Genomic DNA, 27,687 nt, shown 5'->3' on the forward strand with positions numbered 1-27,687 from the left:
TGGCGGACTTACCGCCCCATTCCGAGGTTGGCGGGGCGGTAAGTCCCCAATCCCCATTTACCCTTCCCCATTCCCATTTTTGCCCCATAGGGCATAATGGGAGTGGGGAAGGCGTTAATTACGCCACCGTAAATTACGGTGGCGTAATTAACAACAAGGTCCCTTAGCGCCATGGATTTTAACACCTGCTAAAAGCAGGTGTTAAATCCTCCATGGCGCTAAGGGACCTCGGAATCAGGCGGTAAGGGTCGGCGCTGTTTACGCCGCCGTAAACCCCTTACCGCCTGGGTCCTAATGAGGCCCAATGTATTTTGACATCAGGACTTGGTTGCAGAGGTGTACATAGAGGCCTAATTTGGGATCACTGTTATTCATGTTGTGACAACATGGCACCTCTGTAAAACACTCAGTTGCTTCTCGAAGTTAGGTCTGTGCTCAATAAATACAATAATAATAATAATAATAATAATAATAATAATAATAATAATAATAATAATAATAATAATAATAAATAACTTCTGCTCTGCAGGACTGCAAGAGTCCACGCTTCCATAAACCAGTCCCAATCATGAAGATACATCGGGAACAGCTAAGAGATATACCTCCATCACTTTTTGTGGTAACTTGTGGGGCGTGGGAAGTCTATACTCTCAGAAGTGGTGTGAATGTGAGACAATAGCAGCCCAAAAAGCAATAGTACAATAATGCTATTGTGCAGCGGTCAACACGCTATAGTTAAGGTGATTGGCTAGATCCATAGGAAATCCCAAAATTCTATTGCGAATAACTTTTGACTTGCATGACAGATTTGGCTGATATTTTGAAACAAAAACGTTTGTCACGGGCCCCTCAGACTGGACTTTTTAGGAATGATTTGTTGAAAAATGAAAAAGTTATTAAGAAAGTTAAAAAAAAACAATTTTTGGCTTACTCCAATTAATTTTTCCATAGAGAATATTTCAAATTATTAATATGCCGGGGCACAAAAATGGTTCAAGGGAATTGGACTAACTAAGGAACAACTTGGCCATGAAGCGTTGACTTTAGTTTTGGGACAGGTTTGGGGTTATTCTGTCCAGTAATATACAAAATATTTGATTGGGAAGAGGGTTTCAGCTCCTTACAAAATTATAGCTATATCGCCCATGGTGCTTTGCAGCAGAGAGGCTTATAAGAAATCAAAAGACAGCATTTTTGTTCGCTCGATGTGAGATTACTACGGTAATATAAGGGAATGCAAAAACAAAATGTGCAAATAAAGCTATTTGGAGGAGGAAAAAGATGGAAATCGCATCAGGCTAGAGGTGTGGGAGGGACGAGGATATCATATGAATTTGGGTGGTTGGGGGTGGTCTGGGAAGCAAGGTACATTTTGGACATGTTCGCATTATCGGTGGAATCTTGAAAGATTACAGCAGAAATAACGGAAGACGCACTCTGAAACTAAAATGCGTCCCATGAAACAAAGAAAGAAAGGGAGTAATGGGAGTAAAAATGTACTGAGGTGTTGGAGGGGGTGGGGGGCCATTTAGAAAAGGAAGGAGTAATGTGGGGAGTGCATGTGAGGACTTTTTAATAGTTATTGGTTTTCAAGTTTTTAAGAAAGTTTAAAAAAAAAAGCTGTTTTTAGGCTTACTCTCATTCATTTTCCCATAGAGAAATGATATTATGGTAAAGCACAAAAACAGCTGGAGGGAATTGAACCAAATAAGGAGCAACATGGGCATGAAGCATTGACTTTAGTCCCGAGACAGGTTTTGGGTTATTCCATCCAGTAGTTTGTACAATATTTGATGGGTAAAAATTATAACTATATCTTTATATAAATTATAGCTATATCTCCCATGGTGCTTTTCAGCAGAGAGACTTTTCAGAAATGAAAAGATGCATTTTTTTTTTACTCAATGTTAGAGATTATTGCAGTAATGTCGGGGAGTGTGAAAATAAAAAAGTGAAAAAAGCAATTTGGAAGAGGAAAAAGACCAGAGCTAGAGGCTATTGTTTAAAAATATATTTTTTAAAATAACGAACTAAAAACACAAGCTTAAAGCTTGCCCCTGTAATAAAACACAGAACATGCAAGCTGTTGTAGAATAGCATTCTGCGCAGATGAGCAAGGCTTTTCAGGCACTGAAATGACACATTGTAAGTGTTCAATAAAATGTCTTATAAGAACAAGACTCATATATTTGATTTAATAGTTGCTATGGTCCTACAGGTGAACCAGGGGGAATGGCCATTGTCAGTTTGGAGCTTGAATAAGATGGTGACCAGGTAGTGGTGTTGATTTGTCGATCCTAGACAACTCGACAGGTCTTAGATGCAGAGACAACAGAGCTTCTGCATTGAGAAAACTTGAAAATGAAGAGACAGTTCAGTGTTGAGGTCAGAAAGAACTCTGGCAGCTCCCAATGCAGCAGCTTGGATGACACTGAGTATGCCCAAACTGGTGATCAGGTTGTTCTGAGATGCAGGTGTGCCAGGTACCACTTCCTTGGTTCTGTGGTTACTGAGGAGTCCCAATCCAATGGCACCAGGATATGGTGAGTTCTTTGTTTTATTTATTTTATTTATTGGATATGTATAAAGCACTTATAAAGCTACACAGTTTTTCAATGCGCCACAACGCACAGGGGAAGGGAACAAGGGAGCAAACAAACAAAGAAATTAACAATGCATAAAGAGAAATGGACAGCAGTCCTACTAGGCCTTGCAACATACGTTGCATGCAAGTGCAATGAAAGAGAAAGGAAAAAGGGGAGGTGGAGTGGGGGTAAGCGTTATTAGGGTTCCCTAGGTGAGGAAGTGCCAGAAGTGCCCGTTTAGGGGGCAACAGGTAAGTGCATGGCCGGTGACATCCCAGGTGAAGAGGGAGGTCTAACGCTCAACAGACAAGTGCAGAGCAGAGGCATATCACCCGACAGGTGGGTGTGGGTACAGAGAGCAGAGCAGGGGGGTTTCTGGGGTTGATTGGGCAGAAGGCCAGGACACTATTGGACCCTTGATGGACCAGGCCACCAATTTCAGTGACAGAGGGGATGGTTAGCACAGGAGGGGGGGGGTGGAGGGAGGAGGAGAAAAAAAGTCTGAGTTGTTTGCAGAACTTGAGGTGGTCCAGTTCAAGATGGAGAGAGGGGGAGGCTGTTCCATAGAAGGGAGCCAGCTGAGGAGAGAGATCTGTCCCTAGCTCTTTGCTTGGGAAAGCGTTTGACCAGCAGAGAGTCAGGGCCAGAAGATTGAAGGTATCGGTGGAGAGTATTTAGTGAGAAAGAGTTGCAGGTAGTGTGGTCTCAGGCCCCAGACAGCCTTGTGGATGATGCAATAGATCTCAGATTTGATCCTTGCAGCAACCAGTGCCAGTAGAGAGATTTTAGAGCTGGAGAGATACAGTACCAGGGCTTGAGGCCAAGGATTTGTCTTGCAACCCTATTCTGGATTAATTGAAGAGGCAGATTGAGGAAGAGGCTGTTACAGTAGTCTAGCCCGGAGAGGACCAGAGCTCTGGAGACATTGAGCTGGGGGAAGGTGAGGAAAGTTAGAATGACCCTTAGGAGGTGAAGTTGAAAGTGGACCTTCTTGGCAAGGCCCAATATGTGTGGAGTAAAGGAAAGTGAGGAGTTGAAGATGACCCCAAGTTTCTGGCCTCAGTGGGAGGTGAGCCGTTAGAGAATGGCCAAGGTGAAGGAGGAAAATGGGGAGCAAGTGTCCCAATAAGAAGGATCTCGTTCTTACTGGCATTAAGACAAAGATCGTTGGAGGTGCACCAGGACTGAATAGCAGACAAGCAGTCAGGTATGATAGTGGAGGAAGAGGAGGAGGAAGAGGGGAGCTTGTAGAAGAGTTGTGTGTCATCTGCGTAACACTGGAAATGAGGAAAGAAAGCAAAGATCAGGTGAGCTGGAGGTGCAAGGTAGATGTTGAAAAGCCAAGTTGAGATAATAGAGCCCTGGGGAATAATGCATGTAGAGAGAGTGGTGGAGGAGGAGAAGCAGCCCAGAAACACATGGGAAGGGTGGTCAGTGAGGAAGGAGGTCAACCAATCTAGTGCCCAGTTTGAGATACCAAGAGTATCTTAGAGCAGGTTTATGAGGATAGAATGGTTGACCGTGTCAAAGGCGGGAGAGAGGTCAAGGAGAAAGAGAACAGCAGGAGGGTTAGAGTAAAGATTTGCAAGCAGTTTATCACTGGTGATGGAGTTCAGTTTCCATGCCTCTGGATGCTCAGAATCCAGATTGATATTCAATGAAACAAAACCACAAGCTTAGTGTGTTGGGTTAGTTTAGGATGACAAACTTCTCCAGGTGTATCCAAAGAAAGGACATAGAAGAGATAAGGCACTAGTTGGACGGACATGAGGGGTCAGATGAATGCTTTTTTATTAAGGGGTGCACACGGGAGCACTTCAAAGAAGAGGGGAAAGAGCTTTTCAGAGCGGCTAAATCCGAGTCGTGCTTACTGTTACTCTTGGAGGCAGGTCATCTCTACTCCAGGGAGATTAGCTGGCACATACAGCTAAGATGGTCCCTTCACATCTAGTGTCAGAAACATGGTTCCAGCTGAAACAAAGTGAGGCCTTGGTCAAACAACTGTCACCCCATGGTTCCACGGGCATGTCTGTGAATTGCATGCCTTCTGTCTCCACCTCCCTGAAAGAAAACATTGAAGTAAGTAGTACATGCAACAGAGGTCCAGTCTATCCTTCCCATCATTGCATAAATCCAAAGATAGATCAAAGGACAAGGGGAGTCCATCTCCTTTCAATGATAAAAGACCATGAGGGGTTGCTCCAAAGACAGTCTGCTATAAGGGGTCCAATCCTGATTGTGTTTACAAGTGACCTGTGCCTTATGACACAGTACAACCATAGTATATGTTTTTAAGGAAATTGAGGGGACATGGACTGGAATAAAACCCTAACAAAACTCTAAATAGAGGGACGTATCTCTGTGCATAGCTTCCCACTCTGCCTAATCTAAAACCCCACCCCTTACCATGCCTGCTAGCATCAAAGGAACTCCAGTTATCAGCACCCTGCTGTGAGGCTGAATCTTTATGTCCGTGCTGCCTCAGAAGCACCACTCCCAGGAGACCGCTTGGGTGAGGATTATTATATGCCCTGTGGAAGTTGTAGAATGAAAGGTGCATCATCCTGACATTGTTTCCTAGGGCAACTGTGGAACAATAGCAGGCACCAATACAGATAAATCCTGTCATAGATATCCATGCACACAGAATTAACCTTGGTGTGATATTATATTGATGTTACTTAATAAGTGTTTGCCCTTAGCAGTCACCATGCCACCACCAGGCATTCCTTATATTTAAATAGGTCTTTGCCTCCAGACTGATTAAGGTAGACACTTAATATATTAAGATCAAAGTTGCAGAAGTGCTAGCAGTACCTGAAGTGATGTATTGGCCCAGCACCTGTCAGGGATGTACAGGTAACCTTTGAACCTGCCTGTGCCACAGCAGAGCTAGTGCTATAATTGTCAATATGCTGGATATAGCAAGGCACATAATCACACTAAAGTTTTGTCATAGGACATTTTGAAAAGATGATCTGTTTGACAGACCTCCCTCTCAGAAACAGAATTACCAACATCGTTTCAGATTAATAAAATACATAAAATATAATGGGCCTTCACACAACCCTACAGATGGCATTATGAAATAGTTTGCAAATGATTTGAAAAATGTTATTCCTGCGGAATTAGTTTATTTGGAATTCTTTACATACATACTTGTTGATGTGTATCTTTATTTGTATTGACTTTATCTCTGATATATGTTTTTAATATATATTGTATGATGTTTCTGTTTATTGAACACGTATTTGAGTAAATTACTACTATATTCTATACATTCTTCCAATATATGCATTTTTAAGAAAGAACACACTTTTAATGTACACGTTAAAATGCCAGCCGTTTCACACAGTTTTCCACCATGTTCCAAACTCTGTTTTCTACAACATTAAAAAGTCATGTTGTCACATTCTCCTATGAGACCAGGCAGTGGTAGCGTGGGTTCATCCATAAGAATTACAACAAAAAGTAAGAATGAATTCTGTATTTGAACAAGCACCATTTTGCCTCCAAAGAGGCACTTTGGTGCAAAAGTTTATGTAAGACTTAGTGTAGTTATAGTAATAAGGTTGAAATACAGTTGGGCAGACCAGCACCCATCGTCATCTACCAGATATACATCAGTCACCAAAATGTTTCTTCAAATGACAAGAATGCCTGTTACATTTACCAAAACTGCACCCCACCGTATTGCGGGAGGCTCATTTTGCCTCCGTCTGAAATACCGGCTTCCTCAAGTTAAAACTACTACCTTTCTTACCACCTCAATATCACTCTACAATAGTCACTGCCTCCATCATGGGCTCTCTTGACTACTGTAACAGCATCTATCTGGACAGCCTGACTCCAGACTGGCCAGAGAATACTGATTGTACAAGACTCTGTAGAGCGGCTTGCCCTAGGTGCACCTTGGGTGTCCCACAATGCTGGTTTGCTGGCTACACTGCACTGGTTGCGGGGGAAAAGGAGAAGCAAGTTTAAAATCATTTGTATTGCACACTGCTCCTTCCATTCAGTATTTTTTTTTCTGCACTCCGAGCTAATCTGCTGTGTCCCGGAATGCAGATCTATCCTCACAAAACCTCTTGGTAGTTCCAGGTTTATTCAAATCAAAAGCCAGAGGAAACTCTTTCTCGCTCTTTGATCCAATGATATGGAACTCTCTACCTCCAGGTTTTAGAGACATCACAGACCATCTCTATTTCTGTAGTAAAATCTTCAAAACCTTTATATTCTAAGGCTGTTTCTGCTGTTTACTGCTCACCAGTCCTCTGCTATCACCCAGATGATGATTTTGGGCCTTGTTTTTTTCGCGCTTAATAAATATTAATTCAATACAATACCATAAAAATGTCCTTAAAAAAGCCATTGACAACGCAAATTTACCTTTTCACATGCACCTAATAATGCCAAGATGAACACAGCTGCCCTTTTCTAAATATCCCACAAATCCATCAAACCCAATGTAGTTACGCATGCTCTGCACTATTTGGAAAATCTGTGGAAGTACCTCCAAGACTTCTTTATTTTCAGGACACGTTCCCTAAAAACCATCAATACTGTTTGGGGTCCACCTCTGACCCATGCTGAGCATTTACCTCTGTCTTGCTAGCCAATCACCTTACACATAACCTCTCACACATCATCAACATGTCTTTTCAAGTGGGCTCAGATTCACATCAAGTGAAACACACTATAAAAGTCTGCCTTTTCAAGGAGCCATCTCTCCTCTCCTCTTCACCAGCTCCACTCTCTTCAGGATAGGCAAAGCCATGACGAATATAGCAATAAACCAGTGGCAAGATTAATTTGAAAACGCTCAACTACTATACTCACACCAATCATGCTTGTACACCTCCCTGCAAACAGAAATAACTTCCGGACATTAGACAACACTTTCTTATGGAATTTGACAAAGACCAATACATTATCTTGATAATTACAGAACATATCACTCTTGTTTCCCACCTCCACAACTTCTTTATGATCTATGGCACAGCACTAAGATTGTTAAAATCCTTTTCCACAGGCATATCCCAACAGGTCAAATTATGTCCCTTCCTATTACATCACTCCAACCTTGAATCTGCAGTATCTCGAGGAACATCACTTCTTCCCTCCTCTTTAAAGCCTACATAACACCCCTGTCAGACATTATTACATTCTTCAATCTTTATTGTAAGCAGATGACAACAATCTAGTGATGAGAGGAGTGCATCATCCTAAGACATGAACCCTCGAAGTCTGTCCTTGGAATTACTACAGCGACAAATCTAAACTATGTATGACGGGATACACTTCTCAAACTCACCCTCAAAAATGGTAATGATTACCCCCCTCTCCATGATCTCGCTCACATGGCCCGAACTCCTGAGCAAGATTAGATGCTTTCCCCCTCAAAATCAGTCCACAGGTTGGGATTCCATCTTGATTATAAACTTAACATTTGCACCAAAATCAATTTTGAGTATCAGCCTAAACAAAATCGTTAAAAGCCAGAGGGTTCTCCTGCTCTTCATTTGATAAAAGTCCAGAGGGAGAAGTGGAATTTGAAAAAAGTGGTTCTGGACATTTAGATCACTAAACCCATAAATGCTGAGTAGGTCCAGTGAGCAGGAGGATCCAGCACAATGGTCCCACAATCACTAAAACATTGGTGGGGGTGGGGCTGAAATGGACATACTGCAGCCAATGAAAGAACACATGTGGCTGTTGAAATCAGTATCTACCTTGCCATTTCTATCATTATGATGCGTCATGAATCTGACAAGGATCAACACACGCAAAGATAAAGGTGTTTGCACAAAATGTTGTTAGGTATTTTTACAAGGATGGGCTAAACATATGTAAGTACAACAATACATCTTCAAGATGGCTTATCATTTAGTTTAGCAGTTCAAATCTTAATTTATAAATCCTAATAGAGTGACAATTTACAGTCAATGAGTTCTTTTGGTTCTTTTTTGTCTCCAAGACCATTAAAATCTAGTCATCTTCTCCTTAGTCTCAGCTCTTGGTAAGCCTAAATGTACTGTTTTTCTGGATCCAAATGTCTCTGAAGAATAGACCTGTGGAGGTTAAATACTGTGGTTGAATAGTATTTGTCAAAGTACCAGAGCTTCCACCAGGAATATAACACTCAGAGTCCAAGTGATGGCTCAAGCATTGCTTTGATTCAACCTCAATGTCATAGGTATAGGCTATATTACCCAAGCCCCTGTTGCACATTCCTTTTTAATGGACTAGAAAGGTCATCTGCTGAATACAACATGTCTTGCACTTCCTGTTCTCCTTCTGCATGTCCTCGGTTTCCCCATACAACCATCCCTCCTAGGATCACCTATGTGAGTAATTTCTGGTTTCAACTCCTCTAAACTTTCCTCTCTTGTCTTGATGTTTTTGAATAGTCTAACATGAATCTCTCAACCAGCCTCCTCTCCCTCTGGTTCTCTAGAACAATGGAGAGGGTATGTCAGGGTGGTATTACTGGGTCATATTTGATGCAGACAGGCAGGGTAGAGAGAGGAGTTAGAGTAGCGGAGTAGATATGGAGAGTACTTGCAGCCAAGGGAGAGTGCCCAAAATCTTGGAATTTCTTTGACCACTCACATCACATGTGTCCCCTCCCAATTCCCTGCAGACAAAACACTCTGTGATTGACTACAACCAAAAAGGACTGCTGTCCCGACATCTAGGACTGGACCCATACTTGAAATGGGCCACTGTGCTGGGGAATATTGACTTATAAGAGGCTAACTAACTCCCTGTTCCCTCTTTGTTCAAATAATGTTTGGACACCAGAAGAAAACATTGTCAATTGGAATTGTGTTGGTGTGCAATCTGCCCAAAGTACACTATGATAGAGGAGAGGTGGAAACAAAGACTCCAAAGAGAGAGCATAGTCCTTCCCTGAACTATCCCAGAGGATACTTTGGTGAGATCTGCTGTTTGAACAAAGCATGCCTGCTGCCTGAAAATTCTTAAGTAATACATTGCCAACTGTAGTGGAATCCCCTACAAGTGATCGCTATCAACGTTCCTGGTTTGGACGGGCAGAAGCATAACTCAACTTATACTTTAAGAGCCTTGGCCGGCTCTCACAGTAACCCATGGACATTGGACACACTCAGGTCTGTGGTTCCCACCTCAAAACTCTTGTGAGCTACACTGACTTTCCTCAGCTTCTTCATGTCATGTGTCTTTGCTGTTTATTGAGCCACACTCTGTGTTGCACCAGTCGATCCTCTAACCAACCAAACACTAAATAACTGCATTAGAAAGCTCCCAGGTTCCTGTCTCGATGCAGTTGAACCCAAAGAACAAGACTAAATGGTATCTGTAGTAGGTTTGTCCCCTGGGTCTGGGTTTAAGGGTCAACTTTGAGACTGAACCCTACTGCAGAGGCGTTTTCATATCTTCCCTTGTATTCAGACTCAGAGTGCCCTTTTCATTTTAACTCCTGTATCTTCTGTGTATTTCTTTACAAGGTTGGTTTATGTGTGTTTTAACTAGTGCTTTAGTTGTTAGTTTGATTTAAGTCTATTTTTATTTTATAGAATCTTCATTTGGCATTTCCTTTAATTTGGTGTTGCAGTACTACTGTTGTTTGGATACGTATTTCCTAGCTCAAATATCTCATGATGAGTACCTTGACCAGAGACCAAGTTACTATTGGAGGTGAAGGAGGTGTCCCATTCATGTTGTACCTTTTCCACCTTTATGATCGATATAACAGCTTGTCTAGTTGAAGTGTGGGGGTTGTTGATCAATGAACCAATACTAATCCCTGTACTCTTGCAGAGCAGAAGTTATTTTGCATCAGAGTCAAACCAACTTCCTTTGTGCGTTCTAACTACTACCTACTACCTATTGTTCAGCAATTTATCCATCACAAGACCTCACAAACACTAAATATCATTGACTGAATGGGAATGAACCCTGCTTAAGCGGGAATGAAGATTCAACAAGTACATTTTTCACGTCATTTAATTAATCTAGTGTCCAGGTATGCACCTATATGTGGACACTGAAAATAGACACCTACACACTGCCATTACCACCACACTAGATAAGACAGAGCTAAGTTTACAAAAAAGTAATCTTATATAACATTTGGCAACAAACCTGTTTTCTGAGCTACAAATAAAACGCATTAGGTTTGAATGATTCTATGAGAAATCAATGCTACAAATCTTAAAGCATCATCTTTAATTCATGCAAGGGCTTACCAGAAAGTAGTTTGGCCCAATAATTAGTAATGCTGTGGCAGAATCCTATAGGTTGCAAAGCAATACACATCACAGTTTTCACATTTACAAGGACCTACCAGAGCCTTTTTAAGAGTCCACCTATCTCACATATTCAGAATTTGGTGGAAGGCCTGACATTCTACCACAAAGACATTGGCCCTCATTACAACACCAGCGCTAGACCATGGCGCTATTAGCACCATGGTTGGTGCCAGTGTTGTAACGGGTCCACCATGGTTCAATGGGGAATTACCACCCCATTCCAAGGTTGGCGGGGCGGTAATTCCCCATTGAACCATGGTCTTTCCCCACTCCCATTTTCGCCCCATAGGGCTCTATGGGAAGGGGGAAGGTGCTAAGTACGGTACTGCAAAGTGCGGTACCGTACTTAGCACCAAGGTCCCTTTGCGGGTCCATACTTTAACAGCTGGTGTAGACCAGCCGTTAAGGTCGGGTCCCACAAAGGGACGTCGTAGTAAGGCGCTAAGTGTTTAAAGGCGCTGCAGCCTTTTACGGCGCTGTTAAACACTTAGCGCCAGGGTCGTAATGAGGCCCATTGTCTTACACATCAATCAGAAAGAACATCCTTGTTTGCAGTACTTACTTTATCCAAAATCAACACCCATCAAACTATCCTTCTCAAAGTTCATGTCAGCCATTTTCCAAAAATCCTTAAAGCTGTACAGAATGTGAAAATATTAAAGGGCCAAGGCCTTGCTAATGAGCGCTTCAGAGGTAATACTTTTAATGGTGCCTAAGTAAGGAGGCTATTCAATTTCTGTTTGCTTTCAAGATCATTCTTAAAGCTAAAAACACGCATCTTACATCTGCATCTAAAAAAGTAAGCCCTATTTGGAGTATAATAATTCAATTGTGTACTTAATAATGGACAGTCTGACTTCACTTCTTTTATTACAACATTACCAGCACGTATTGCTATAAGGAAATACGTGTTGGAATTCATAAAAGCTAATCAACCAGTTGCAGTGTTCCCCTTCTTAACATGAGAGAAGATATACTGGAACCAGCCCTATTTGGAGTATAATAATTGAATTGTGCACTTAATAATGGACTATCTGAATTCATTTCTTCTATTACGACATTACCAGCACTAATTGCTATAAGGAAAGACGTGTTGGAATCCATAGAAGCTAATCAACCAGTTGCAGTGTTCCCCTTATCAACATGAGAGAAGCCATACTGGAACCAATAAAGATAATGAACCAATCAGAGTGGTTCTGTTAAACAACTTAACAGAATATGGATTAGTAAATATGTTAGTGCATTATCATGCAGGCAACCGTATGTGAGAATCCAGGCGTTAGCAATCAGTTGGATGGCTTCGCTCATGCCTGACCTATCTGTCCAAGCATTGAATGTCAAGTTCAGAAAATAATTCACATGTGTTAGGGAACACTGACATTAAACCTATACCTGTATAAGATAACACTACACTCAGGATTTTAGAACGTCAACAACCTACTCCATTTGTATGCTGAAAATTCTTGAATGATGATTCAGCTGCCAAAGAATGACACAAAGAAATCCAAGTTCTCAAAATGCATTTACTCTACGAAAGCATAATTACAAACAGCATCTGCCTAAATGTACCAGAAAAAGAGCATATATTATGTGTATGTCTACATTGACAAAGTTCTTCCAATAACAACAAAAAAAGAAGGACTTAACCCAAAGTTACATGTAAGAATTTCCATTGAATCACAGAATGTTTTGTGGTATCTCTAAATTGTAAAGTCTCATTTCATGGGATTGATGATACCTTCTTGCATCTCCTAGTTCTGCTAAAGGAAGAACTATGCACCATTTTATACTTCCTCAAGTCTGTCGGCCTCATTAGTGTTTGATTGGTATTCCTGGGAAATCACTGCCACCCCATTATCACAATTCTGTCCTGTGAATGTATTGCAGATTTGCAAATGGGGTAACAGTAGTGCCATTCCTTGTCCTTGGAGCCCATATGACTTCATATGGATTTTGTCATGTGTTCTACAAGTGTTCATTCCCACGTTGTATATCTTAAATTATATGCAGGTAAAGGTTTGGATTAACCACTAGCATTTCTTGAGGTAAAACATATGCTTCCCCTCAAAATTCAGACTGCTGCTCTGTGACAGAACTGGTGGTAATTATGTTAAGGCCAGAAAAGTGGTGGAAAGAAATTAAAACCAGATATGTACCGTACTACCCAATTCACAATGAGGATGTTTGATTTTTGGTAAGCATTTGATGATTTCCAAAAATGAAATGATGCTTTTCAAGAGTGAACTACTTTGTTCAAGGAATAGTTGCTTTGCTCTTCCTGCTCTCAATCAGATATTTTTCAATAACACTTTACCATATTTATCTCAATTACACTTCTCAAGTGAAAACAAACTGCCTGTCATCAATGCTCTTTAAGTAGGCCTGAGGTGCTTACATGTTGTATTGTTAATATTCTAATAGATTTGACACATCTGTGGATGTCGTCCCTTCTCCCCTAGGGGGAGACCTTTCTCATGGGGTCAGGGTGGTACTTCCACAGTACAATAGTCCCCCTGCGGGTGGTGTACAAGAGGAGGATCACATGGGAGAGGTAGCCCCTTATGGGACTAGGGATGACCTTTCCCAGATAATGCGGTATAGCCCTTCTCTTCCACAACCCTCCTCTTGGCAAAGTCCACATTCTTCTTCCTCCAAATTAAAAGGCTCTAGGATATTCTTCTGTGAAATCAGTACATTCAGTGGGATCAACCAGTGTAAGCTACAAGAAAATCAGACATTCTTATCATAATATCCCAATACCATTAATGGGAAGAAGAAGGGCATGAAGAGTATGGGTAGATGACGTTTCCCTGTGGGCGGTGGCTAGTTACATAGTTGCCCAAAACGGAAGATAATTGGCTGGTTAAGCCCTCCTGTTGAGGGGCGTATCACACGCGAGGCGACGCAGCGTGCGCAGTCCGGTTATAGTATTGATGAGATTACCTTGTTCCAGGAGAGACAGGAAGACAGCTGTAGGGTTAGCGGGGTAGATTACAAGTGTATTTTGAATTTAAAGAACATAACACGAATATACCAGTAGCTCGAAGAAATCGGTGACGTCACCAGTAGGGATTTAATAGGATATCGTGAGCACAAGGAACCTTGGGTTCGAGAGTGGTGGGGAGGAGAAGCATGATAAAGGAGCTGATACGGAGATAAACTATAAACCAGTGGATCGAAAGAAGAAGGGGAAAGGGGGCGTGGCTGCGCACGGAGAACGCCGGCCACGGCAAGTGTAAAAGGGGGAGGAGAACGGAGAAACAGGACAACTGTATAAGATCGTCGTAAGGGGTACGCAGCCGCAGGGGGCTGCGTGCGCTTCGGCCGCAGGGGGCCGTAGGGGAAGGAATATAATATAACATCACATTTATTACTATTGCATAATTTGTCAAAGGATTGTCGTAAGTCCCCACACTTGCGGGGCGAGGTAAGCAATACAAGGTTGTACATTGTAAATTGGTAGTAAGGGGAAGGGTAACAAGGGGAGTACAACCATGTCATACGGGAGAGGGTCGGGAGGGTGGGGGAACACCCTCACTACCCCACTACAGCACATATGCACCACACTGCCACCACACAGGGAGAAGTTAATTAAGTACAGCATAGAGTGGACCCAGGGGACCGACAATAAAATGTTAACACCATGGCCGCCTAATGGTAGTTTCGATCCATATGCCCAACACTCACTACTGAACCATCTGCACAATACATACAAGGGGAAGAAGTTGGCAAACCACGTGGAGGTGTTTAACTTATGGAGGATGTTCCAGGGGTCTCGACCAGGACCAAATGGAATGTTCACTATGGGGGAAACACCGGAAGAAAAGGAGATTAAGAAAGAAGGAACGGGTGGGGAAAAGGAGTGCGAAAGCACAAAGAATACGGGGATCGAAAGACAGGGAGGAGAAAATGTTGATAAATCAGACGACATAAAAAAGGAACCGAGCAATGAGATACCCATAACACCGGGAGTGAAAACAGAGGGAGGAGGGTTGTACCCGTTAAGAGAATTAGGAGAAATAGAAGGACGGTTAAGGGCGGCTGAAGGATACTCAAACCCGGCATACAGCCCTCCACCATATGTAGCTCATGGGAAGATACCAATGGGGGAAGGGAGGATTAGAGAAGAGCAGACTGTAGAGATAGGAGACGATGAGTGGGTAGCTGCACAGATATTGTTGAAATTACGAGGCTCACTAACTGGAGAAGAAAGGGAGGCGGTAAGGAGAACAAACGAGGATAGTGCCAGAGAGAGTGAAATGAGGGGAGAGGAGCTACTACGGCAGAAGGAAGAGATTTTGGAGGAAAGATTAGCAAAACTAAGGGAAGAGCAGAATGAACTGATCAAACAACTTGAGAGGGAGGAAAGAGAGAGAGTGAGGAAAAGGAAAGAAGGTAAGGACGAACTGGAAAGAGTAAGGGAACGAAGCGAGGAACAAAAGAGAGAAGCTGAAAGGGTAAAGGCAGCAGCAGATAGGGTATCAAGAGTAGTGCTGAGAGAGAAGAAGAAGGAAGAAGAAGAAAAGGAAAAAGAAATGGAAATATGGAGGAGGAGGATAATATCTGAGACAGCTAAAAAATATGAAGAGGGGAAGGTAATAGAGAGTATAGTAGAAAGAGAAAGGGTGAAATGGGAAAGGAAGAGGGAGGATGAAAGGATATTGGAACAGATGAGCAACGAAGTAATGGAGGAATTAAAAAGGAAAAGAGAGGAAAATAGTAGGGAAATGGAGGAGAGAAGTGAAGAAGGAAGAGAAGGGAGGGGTAGGGAGAGTGAAAGATGGGGAGATGTATACAAAAGTAGGGAGATAGCAACGACATCAGCACTAGGGGGGACAGTTGGTAACAACGAAAGGGGAGAAAGAGACTTAATAGATTTAAAAACAGTAACAATAAAAGGAAAAAAGGCAGAGTGGGGGGTGGAATTTATAAATAATTTTTGCAGTGAGGAGGAAGAAGGAGTGGAGAAGGATGGAAGAGAGAGTGAAAGGGAAAGCTTAGATAAACTGTACCTCACTAGAACAAACATAGATTCGCCCTGGATAAGTAGAAGAGGGGAGGAGCTGGAGAGAAGTAAGGAGGAAACGAAAAGAATAGGGGAAACACAAACCAATGAAACCACGCCACCCACATCTCCATCACGCCGCCCTCCCACGTCACTACCTACGTGTTCAACCACCGCACGCTCTCTGCACAGAATAAAGCTCGCGCCCTTCATGAACGAACTTACACCGTATGCATGTCGGCTTAGGGACCTCCCTAGTCGCAGGCAAGACAGACAAATAAACATACCCATATTGAACACAGGAAATGATGAAAGAAGGGGAAAGGAAGAAGAGGGAGGTAGGGGAAGAGGTAGTAAGGAAGAATTTGAAGTAGTAAAAGAAATGGGGGAAGAGGAGGGGTGTGAAGACTCAATATCATGGAGCGTAAAGGGTGAAAAAAGACAGAATTTAATGCCACTGCTGGAGAGAGGAGGGGTTAGACCACAGTATGTACCTTGGAAACATACGGATAAGGAAAATATAAAATGTAGGCTCCCATCACTAAGTGGAGGTGCGGGTAAGTGGATATATGAAATGGAAAAACACACCGCAGGACAGAAACTAGCAGTAGGAGATGTGAAGGGCCTGTTAATATCAATATTAGGGGATAGAGCGGATGACATTTGGAAAAGAGCGGGATTCCATGGAGTAACAATAACAAACACATCGCATGATGGGGCACCATTTGCAAACTGCAGACATGCGCTATGGCAGGCACTGAGAGTGCAGTACCCAGACACCTCAGACATAGGAGCCATTACTTCCCGTAAGATGGGTGAAAATGAGGATCCTGTTGATTATATCCAGGACATTCAAGAGAAGTGGCGCATGGAGACTAGAGAACAATGGGACAAGACACCAGCCATATTTTATCATATACTAGTACAAGGGCTCCCAGAAGGAGTTCAGAAACAGCTAAAGAAAGTAGTAGGAATGGAAGCAAAACCATGGCCAGAAATACAACTGACTATAGTACACCACTGCAGGACATGGCAAGGAAAGATGAAACAAAAGGAGGAGGACAGGAAAACAGAAGAGGCCAAATTAGTACAGAAAAAACTTACTAAATACACAATGGAAGGGGCACTAATAACTACGCCCACACCAATGACCCAAAGCCCAACGCAAGTAGTGGCTGCACAAGATCAAGCTCAAATAGCGCCCCCACAAGGTGTAATACAGCAAGTGCCGCCTCTGCAATTACACACACCGAACATGGGAGGAGGGTACCCAATGCAAGGAACTGGGTATTATAGTTATAACAGAGGGAGAGGAGGGTTTATGAGAGGGAGAGGATATGGATATAATACCCAACAACAGGCTGGGGGACTCAGAAATAACTACTCCACAGGGCAACCCGTATACCAAGACAACGCAGGGAGCTTCCCATGGCAAAACAGGGAACCACCCGTGTGTTGGAGCTGCGGAATATTAGGACACATGTCACGTACATGTAGGGTCAGGCCAGGAACACCAGCATGGAATGAACAAGCACAACCTAGGACATCACAAGAACAGCAGGGCATACAACAGCAGCAGATGTCACAACAAGGGAGTGGCCAACCACAACAACCACAACAGCAACAAACCTATTCACTGCCACAACAACAAATAACACAGTATCTGCCACCGCCACAACAACAAGTAGCGTTAATACAACCACCACCACAAAATGAACGAACACAATTGGGTGGGGTGACGGTGTTGGGACACAACCCTTACACAGGGAATGGCCAATCATTGTACCCCCAATAGGCCAGCCCACAGACGGCCTTGGTGTGTCCCATCCTGTCAGTAACACCTAATAGTGCGGAGGAACCACGCATAGAGGTAAAGATAGGTGACAAAAAATTATCATTTCTTGTTGACACCGGGGCAACCCGGTCTTGCATAAGGGAAGGTAAATTTAAGATGTCAGGCGAAGCCATGAACACCCAAGGATTTTCTGGGGCTAAAGGGTTGGTTCCATTTACTGATAACGTTCCGTTATCTATTGGAGATTATGATCTGTCAGTTCCACTTTTGTATTATAGCGCCTCACCAGTAAATATACTGGGGAGGGACATAATGAACAGGTTGAACATGACGATCTCGTTTACAGAGGATGGCATAATTTGCTCTACTCCAGGGATTAACATGCTCGCAGCACGACAGATTTTGCAAGCATACTGTGGACAGACAGCGATTAGGGCGGAGCCAGTAGATGGCGAGATATTTCAATATGGCACTGACATGGCATTTGCATGGATGCCAGGGATAGAAGGGAAAATATGGAGGAGACCAGCAGCCTATCTATTCCGACCAGAAACACCAGCTAATGAACTGGAAGGGAAGGTGTTTGCAGTGGACATTGAGAGCATTATTGCAACAGCTGATTATGTTGCTGTGCACGCCCAAGATAAAGAAGGGAGAGCTTGGAGGGCGGTGATAGCACTAGCAGAAGGGTGTAGGCTGACCCAGGTGTCAGATGAAGAGCTGTTCTCAGAAGAAAAGGAAGAAAATGAAATGGTGTTCATGATGAGCGTAGAAATATGGCTAAGAGTGGCTCACAAACAAGTAGCACAGAAAATTGCAATGGCACTTGAGGCACCCGCAGGCACCCCAGTCCCATTTTTTAAGGAGGATATGTCAAAGGTGCCCAAATCATTATGGACTATTAGCCCTTATGACGTAGGATGCATAAAAAGCATAGGGGGTGTAAGGATAAAGTTGAAAAAGGGTGCCATATTACCAAGAGTGAAACAGTACCCATTGTCAAAAGAGGCAGATGAGGGCATATATGAAACCATAACGGCCCTTATAAACAATGGCATATTGGTCCCCTCAGAATCACCATGTAACACAGCTGTGTACCCGGTGCGCAAGGCTAAAGGGGGGTCTTGGCGCTTCATACAGGACCTCAGACCCTTGAACAACATAGTAGAAGCAGAGTATCCAGTAACAGCAAACCCGGCCACAATATTGTGTGGCATTCCGGCAGAAGCATCACGTTTTACAGTGATTGACCTTAAAAATGCTTTTTTCTCAATACCATTACACCCAGACTCACAAGATTTGACAAGCTTTACTTACCGAAATACAAAGTGGAAACATACCAGATTACCACAGGGGTATTGTGAATCACCCTCAATTTTCAATAGAGTAATACAGATGGATTTGGGTAACGTTGAGGTGGAAAGCACAGTGTTACAGTATGTGGATGACATAATAATTTGTAGTACAAACGAAAGCAAATGTAGAGAGGACTCATTAAAAATGTTGACGATACTGGCAGAAAAGGGGTACAAGGTAGACATGGAAAAGATACAATACTGTCAGGAACAGGTACTTTACATTGGCCAACTGATATCCCAACATGGAAGAAGGATTGCACCACAAAGAGCACAGGCCATCTCAAGCACTCCCGTGCCACAGACTGTGAGAGAACTACAGCAATTTCTGGGGCTGTGCAACTACTGTAGAGCATGGGTATTTGATTACAGCTCATACATAGGACCCCTGCTTGAGGGGTTGAAGGAAGCAAATAAAGGGGAGAAAAAGTTGGGATGGACTATGGAAATGAGGGAGGCATTTGACGAATTAAAAGACGCAATATCAACTGCTCCAGTACTGGCATCCCCAGACTATGAGCGGCGCTTCTTTATATTTTCACATTGCGACTCAGCAGTGATGAAAGCAGTATTGGCCCAAAAAACTAGCATGGGCTATAAACCAGTAGCATTTTACAGCGGTCACTTAGACCCTATAATGTTAGGCCAATTCTCTTGTGAACAAGGTCTCGCTGCAGCTGCTTTTGCAGTAGAAAAAGCATCAGCAATAACTATGGGGTGTCCAACTACACTATTTGTGGAACATGCACTATTTGCGATATTGAATAAACCTAAGTCCACACTAACAACACAGAGGGCATCAGGTTATGAGATTATTTTGTCTAAAGCTGAACTAGCAATTGTTAGATGTAGCACGGTTAACCCTGCAAGGTTCCTAGCAGAAGTAATTGAAGAAGGAGATTACGCCCACGACTGCACCCAAGTAACTGAACTATACTCATGTACTAGGAAAGTTGAAGAAAACGCACTAGAGGGAGGTGAGCTTTTGTTTATTGATGGGTCATCAACTATTGATCAAGGAGATGGGATACGAAGGACTGGGGCAGCTGTAGTAAAAATGATGGAGGCGCCGGTGTGTGTGGCTATGAAGTGTGTACAATTACCACAGCATTACTCTGCTCAAGCGGCGGAACTCGTTGCACTCATATTGGCATTAAAGGAAAGTTTTAATAAAAGAGTAACCATATATTCCGACAGTGCATATGTTACATCCACTGTCCACTCAGGGCTATCAAAATGGAGAAGAAGAGGGTTTAGGAGAGCTGATGGCACTCCAGTACAACATGCCCTCTTGTTGGCTGAACTAATTGAAGTAATAAACGATCCCCAAGAACTAGCCCTAGTAAAATGCACCGCACACACCAATGGAGAAGACTATGTATCAAAAGGAAATGCAGCAGCAGACGCACATGCGAAATATGCTGCATATTTTGGTGAGATATGGAACCCCACCGACTCACAGAGAGGGAGAGGGAGGGGAATAGCGAGGGAGATGTTAATAAGAGAAGGGTACACCCATCTCCCAGCCACACAGATTATGGAGCTACAAGCGGCTGCACCAATGGCCGAAAAAGAAGTATGGGTGAAAAGAGGATGCACAATGTCACCAACTGACGCACTATGGCGCCAGGGTGGCACTGGGAAAGTTGTAATACCGTTGGCACTGTTAAATACCGCCCTGAGCCAATTACATCACCCTGCCCATACAGGCAAGGAAATAATTGCAGCACGAATTAGAGAAGATTGGTTTTGTCCCGAGCTAACCTCTCATGTGTCAAATTTTATCAGCAATTGCCTCACATGTCAACAGTTTACGGCCGGCCATACTTTAAAAGTGATAAGAGGTACAATACCCCGGCCAGAAGGACCTTTTCGGCACCTTCACATTGACTATGTTGATATGATCAACATCTGTCAAGGCAATAGGTATATGATTGTAGTAGTATGCCCATTTTCTAGGTGGATTGAAGCAGGGCCCTGTTCACACCCTGATGCGTTTAGAGCAGCCAAATTCATAGTAAGGGAGGTCTTCCCCAGATGGGGAGTGTGTGAGGTGTTAAGATCAGACAACGGGCCCCATTTCGCAAACGAAATGTTCCAGCATATCACATCCCTGCTGAACATTAAACACAAATTTGCATGTGCATACCACCCACAGGCTAATGGTGTATGTGAACGCCTGAATGGCTTATTGAAGGAGGCAATTGCTAAAATACAACAAACAACAAAGAAAAGTTGGTTGTATTGCCTCCCGTTAGCATTGTTTGAACTTAGAAACAGGCCAGGGTCCGACCACCACCTCACCCCACACGAAGTGTTACTGGACGCCAAATGCGCCTTCCCCTAACACCAACGTCAAGGGCATTCACCGACCACGAAAGTTCAGCGAATGTGTTAGGTGATGAAATGTATCAATATGTGTCTTCTTTGATTACTAGTGTCGTGTTTGTGTCTCAACAGCTCGAGCGCACACGGGGCGGGTCCACCAGCAATCAAGAAAAAGACGAAAGTACGGAATTGGGAAAGGAGAACTCCTGCAAACTTGCCAAAGGTGACCACGTACTACTTCGCAATTTCAATAGAAGGTGGCATGAGAAGAGGTTCACTGGCCCCCATCTGGTAGAGGACGTATCAACAAGAGCAGTAAAACTAAAGGATAAGCGTGCCTGGAACCACCTACATGACGTAAAGATCTACAAACTGCAGACCCGCCCCAGCGCCAACGACAGAGCAATTGGAAGAACAGCAACCACATCCCCTACAGCGGAAGAAAGTTCAACCACAGACAACGACCCAATTGTTCCCTCGGAGACAATAACTGACCAAGAAGGAAGTGATCCCCATACTGCCCACCCCATGATCACTCGCTCAAAGAGTAAAAATACTTCCGCCATTTGAGCACAAACCCCCCCATTGACTGCTAAGTACAGTTGTAACTAAAACTGAAGGACATGCTTGCACTAATACACATGTAAACACGTGAATGTTCTCTTTTTCTCTCGCACATACAGGAACTGCGTAATATTGTATTGTTAAGAAAAGTTAATTAACAAGTTCAGTGTACAGGCGTAGATGGTGCTGCCAGACGATAACTACCCAGAAGAATTGTCACACCAATTTGTATACGAAATAAAGAGGCCAACATACTTAAAAAGGAGAAGGGTACGTGTATACTACACAGCCTTCCTCCTGGCCATAGAATATCACATGCCCCACCTCCACCCATACTTGCCAGTCCTAAGAGACCCATCACTTAGAGTAGCGTGGGAGCAGCTCTTCGCCTGGGCACTGAATGACTACTTGATAGGGAGAGCTTAAAGGTAACAAAACTAACATCTAATAACCAGCACTTTTGAGAATTTTCAGGCGGGCAACTATAACGTCGCAAGAATAAGCTGCCAGGACCGCAGCAAGGTAAGAGCAAAATGCCGGTGAAATTAGCATATGTAATAAAAATAATAGGGATTTTTATGATCACCGGGTTCTTGGCTGCTTCTGTCTGGCAGTACAGCTATGCTATTGATTTTATTGCTGCACCCAACCTTAATATACCCCCGTCCCCTGCTGCAACAGGTGTTACGTCAGGTGGTAATAGTAATTTTGCACCCAAGCAAAATAGAGTTAAACGCAGCACATACTCAGACAATAAAGGTATTGATAATTATGTACAAGATTCAGCACACGTCACAAACAACATATGGTACCAACACATGACCCGCATTGGTAAGCAGACAACTGAGGATAGCTGTTACGTTTGCTCATTAATACCATACGCCATGAGCGCTTCACGAACATTTGTTGCCACAGAAATAGATGAAAAAACAGCACAGTGCGTAATATATTTGGCCCTGTTCCAAACAAAAGGAAGATTTCAAGGAACAGTAGTGCACATGACATGGAAAACACGAGACTCATACCCATATGAAAACAACTTCCTCAAGACCTATCTAAGTTATCACAAGACCAGTTTACATGCTGAAGCATTCAGGTACATAACAAGTGGCCCTGCAAAAGGAGAAACAAAGAAGGTAACACTGCAGTACCTACCATGTGATTGGTACGCCACTGAAGTTCCGGGTAAACAAGGATGCTGGGAAAGGCCGCTACTGACGATAACAGGAAAGGTGTTCCTGGGCAACAGCTGGGAGATAGGAGTGATTGGCAGCAACATGGTAACAAAAGAAACTATCTCAACTATCGAGACACACAATCATCGATGTTGGACGACGTGGATCAAGTATGTACCAATGCTCACATGGGTAGAAGAAGATGAAGACCCGATAACTATACTACCATTGACTGCACCCAAAGTATGCTACCAGCATAAAGGAGAGGTGGACGTAGGATATAACACCAATTGTGCAAACGTGATGGAGTTACCTGAGGGGGGAGCGGGAACAGCAGTAATAATGGACCATTATTGGGCCTGTGGGGAAAAGGCATATCATACATTGCCTCCCCTGTGGAATGGTGTGTGCACAATGGTACACGTCAATGTACCATCACTAGTGGTACCTAAGAAGCATGTCGATGTGGCGAAATTTCCTAAAATGGATGAAGGGGATAAGAGAAGAAAGAGATCTGCACCACTCCAGAAGGAGCAAGGAAACAGGACCAACAGCAATGATACTGTCCTAAACAGGAGAAAAAGACAAGGAGAGCCATTGACAGGAAATTACCTGTGGGGAAGATCGGAAACGGAACTAACATCAATACCGCCAGAACATAGACTATTCAGCAGAGCAGCAATGTTCTTCTCCTCAATAATACATCCGGGACTGCAGGCATACGCAAACGCAAAATGGCTCCAAATAACAAGGTGGGAACTAATGATGACCATCAATTCAACAGTAAATGGGTTCAACGCAATTAAAGAGGAGCTGCGAGCTGTAAGGATGGTTGCACTCCAGAACAGATATGTATTGGACCTCCTCACAGCAATGGAAGGAGGAGTTTGTGCAAAGATAGGACAATCTTGCTGCACGTTCATACCTGCCAACGATGCTGACAATGGTACGCTGACAGAAGCAGTTTCACAATTGGCCCAGATGCACTCCAAAATGATGGACGAAAGTAACGGTGTGAACAAGGATAAGAGCTGGTTTTCACTATTATGGTCATGGATGCCATCTTGGCTGTCAGATGGACTGAAAATAATAGTGGGATGTGCTATTTTGGCTGGAGCTGCCCTGATAATAATTAGGTTTTGGAAGGCCCGGAAGGCACGCACGACTGACGAGTTGCTGGAAATGGTGGGAATGCACCCCTTGATGCCAGCAGATGATGGTCAGCATACAGGGGTGATAATACAAGAGAGGGAGAAGCTGCGCACACAAATCATCGCCAACCATCTAGATCCACCATCAGTGAAGATCGAGAACCCAAGGAACCCCAGGAGCTACATAGGAAGATGGGTATACTGTACTCCTGGAAGAACATGTGAATACATGTATTGGTCGTTTGAAGATCATGTAAACCATTATGGACATCTCGGAGGGATAACTAAGATATGGAGGGTAAGAGGAGATAACGAGAAGGATATGTTTGTGGTCGACAAGTCGACCAGAGGGGGGACTGAAGTGGGAGAATGGAAGACCAGGCTCCCGTCCTTCACCTCTCGCGCTTGGCCTAGAGGGTCACGGCCCAGACACCCGCCGCGAGAAGAGTTCGTCCAGTTACCAGACGACCAGGTACCATGGTACAGGAACATACGGATGTGTCCACCTGCCTGCCCAGCAGCCCGCACTGGCCGTGCCGACACCTGCGGCCCGGATCAGCTAGACTAAAAACCACACGTCGTTAGAGATGCCATGACGACCTAGACAACGGGAAGCACATCTGTATAAATATACACACTTAACATTCCCACACCAATCTACACGAAGAATATACTCAGTGCTCTGACGTAGGCGACAGGCATATTCACGGACATGCATCTTTATTATTTTTACATAGGCTTTCAGAGTACAGAAACGCAAGACGCATCATGAACTCATCTATAACGCTTGCTCATGCTTCCCTTGAAACCCGTTACCACCGTGAGAGGTATAATGGAAACACGATATTGGTCATGGAAATATATGCCACTATAATCTAAAGCACCCATGCACGAAATGGATCACTTATGCACCAGGCCCAAGTAGGCCTCAAGCAAGAGTTCCGTGGACATTAACAAAGCAAAAGTCAGGTTGCTGATCCTGCAGAATGAGCCTGGTGGAGCACCCAGCCAAGGTCGCAATGTTGCAAACCCACATCCAAGACCAAATCATCAAAGGCACGATGTTGCAACCTCGCACTCCGCGTACCAACGTTAGAATCATATCTACAAATTAAACCAGACACACAGTGGAAAAACAATATTAATTGTGCAGAATTCTGCCTCAAACACGGTCCCGCCTCACGTGACCAAGCCGAACCTGACGAGATGCCAAAGCCCAGGAGAGACAGGGCGTCTGGGTCCCGCACTACGAGACACAGGCCGGGACACTTGAAAGGCTCAATGGACACCTGCTACAGTGGGAACGGTCAGCTCCCACCTATGAATAAATCCTCACATTGTCTGCATGTACCCATATTGAAACATTGTTGCAAACACGGGTACACCGAGAGCTGGGAACAACGGTGGTCCCAGGCTGGGGAGCTCACGGATGCACCAATCAGAACATGGGGCTCTTATCTCAGACGTCAGTAACATTAGCCAATCCTCAGGGGTCTTCATGTAACAATTCTTATGTATCTAATTGAAGGGACAACCCAGATATACCACCTGACTACACCTTGACCACTAATATCATTCTCTATATGTGTACTATACTAACCCTACCACTCGAGCAACCAATTAAGAGTGGCGGTAGGTTTTTGTTAACTTTTTGAAGTGACGCAAGTAGTGCGTCATATTACAGTAAAAAGGGCCTGCGAGCCCCACGATCGTGTGTGTGTCAGGACGAACGCGTACGCTCCTTGACCCATCCCTGCCGTTTGCATAATAAACAGCAGAAGTTGCCTTGCTCCTTGTGTGTGCCTCATACTCTGTCTCGATCCGAGATATACACGGGAGGAGTTGGGGCCTCCCTGCCCGGAGGTCTGCGGGCGGCCCGGCCGACCCCGGCAGAATTTCCCCCCGACACAGTCCAAATGGAATGGTCTAGTCTTCTGCGAGAGCCCATTGTCTCTAAACAATGTGAGCAGGAGGTGCAGGTGTTCAGAAAAGCCTCACCTGAGAAAGAGAAGTAGAACCATTGGCAGCCGAGAAGCAGCTGGCATTGCTTCCGCAGCAAACACGGAGAAGGAAAGCCAGACACTGAGCATTGAGGACGGAGACAGGCAACACACGGTCCAGGACGCAGGCATCATATGGGCACCTACCCAAAGCAACCTCTCAGCATCCTTGGGCCCATGCACAGCAACCACAAGGAGAGGAGCTCCAGGAGAGACGGTGAAAACCTGCGCAGCAGCACTCAATGACAGAAAATCTCAGAAGGCTGCCAGGGCCTCGAAGAAGCATAATGCTACTCAAAACCCACTCACTGAGACACAAGGTATGCGGGCAGACTGAGAGAAGCTGGTGGTCCGAGTAAGCTTGAGAGCAAATAAAGAGCACAGAATAGAAGGGTCAGGGACCCTTTTAACACAGTACTAGACTGGGAACTGAACTATTATGCCAGTAAGAGAGTGAAAGTGTCTGGGACCCTAAGAGTGAATGAAACATAAGAAAGGGAAGTTGTTGCTTTGAAGAAATGTAAACCAAGCACCCTAAGAGTGATGTGCAAGTCTGGAATATGCACCCAAGTAGAAGTCAGAGAATAAGTTGGTCAGGGACCACACTAATTATAGAAGCTAAAGGAACGGAGGCGCAGACTTGACATGAGAGTGAACCATGCAGCAGTGAAACCATTTTAGCGAGCCTGGGACTTGCACTGAAGCAAATATTAAAGAATAAGAGGGTGTGGAATCCTAAGTACTGAAGAGAAATAACAGAGAAAGCCGGAATCTTGGCAGGATAGTACACCAAGCTACCAAAACATTGCATTGCGAGCCAGGGACTCACACCCATATGACAGCTATATAAACTATATTCTGAAACCACACAGTGTCTGGGACCCACAAAGATAAGAAGATATACTGAAGGACTGTTAGAAATAGCTTCCTGGATAGTGTTTGGCAGGAGAGTAAACCAGACCTATCTTTTTGTTGTGAACCAGAGAAAGAGATTCACAGGAACTTTGAGTACCAGAGGAAATCCAGGGGAAAGAGGCTATTCTCTGGATATTGGTACATTATTAATTCATAGATTTTAGCGCAGAGGCAGCGCACGTGAGCAGCGCTTAGAGGGAGCGTTCGCCTGCAGGCTCCAGCCATGTGCACCAAACAGCATTCTGGCGCACCGCATATTCATGGAATTACCAACCCTTGCGCAAGGAAAAAACATTGAAATCCCCAATGCAGCGCAAAGGGCCGTGCTAACCCTGGACCAGCTAACAGGGCCTCTACACTGCAATCATGCGAGCAGGGAATGTGTATTTTGGGGGTGCACGGGAAGTTTCACACGCGATCAGCCTTGGGCAGGCGGGGTATGTGTATTTTGGGGGTGCGCAGGAAGTTTCACACGCGATAGGCCTTGGGCGAGCGGGGTACGTGTATTCCAGGGGTGCGT

The 27,687-nt window shown here is 44.0% G+C and overlaps 1 protein-coding gene across 5 annotated transcripts in view; it reads right to left on the reverse strand.

Moving 5' to 3' along the window:
* Positions 1-27,687, reverse strand: part of CSMD3 (CUB and Sushi multiple domains 3) — a 3,270,409-nt gene that overhangs the window by 2,114,359 nt on the left and 1,128,363 nt on the right. The window lies entirely within an intron of this gene.

Source organism: Ambystoma mexicanum, chromosome 5q (genome assembly GCF_040938575.1).
Source record: "Ambystoma mexicanum isolate Mex_15411 chromosome 5q, UKY_AmexF1_1, whole genome shotgun sequence".
In the NCBI taxonomy this organism is placed as follows: Eukaryota; Metazoa; Chordata; class Amphibia; order Caudata; family Ambystomatidae; genus Ambystoma; species Ambystoma mexicanum.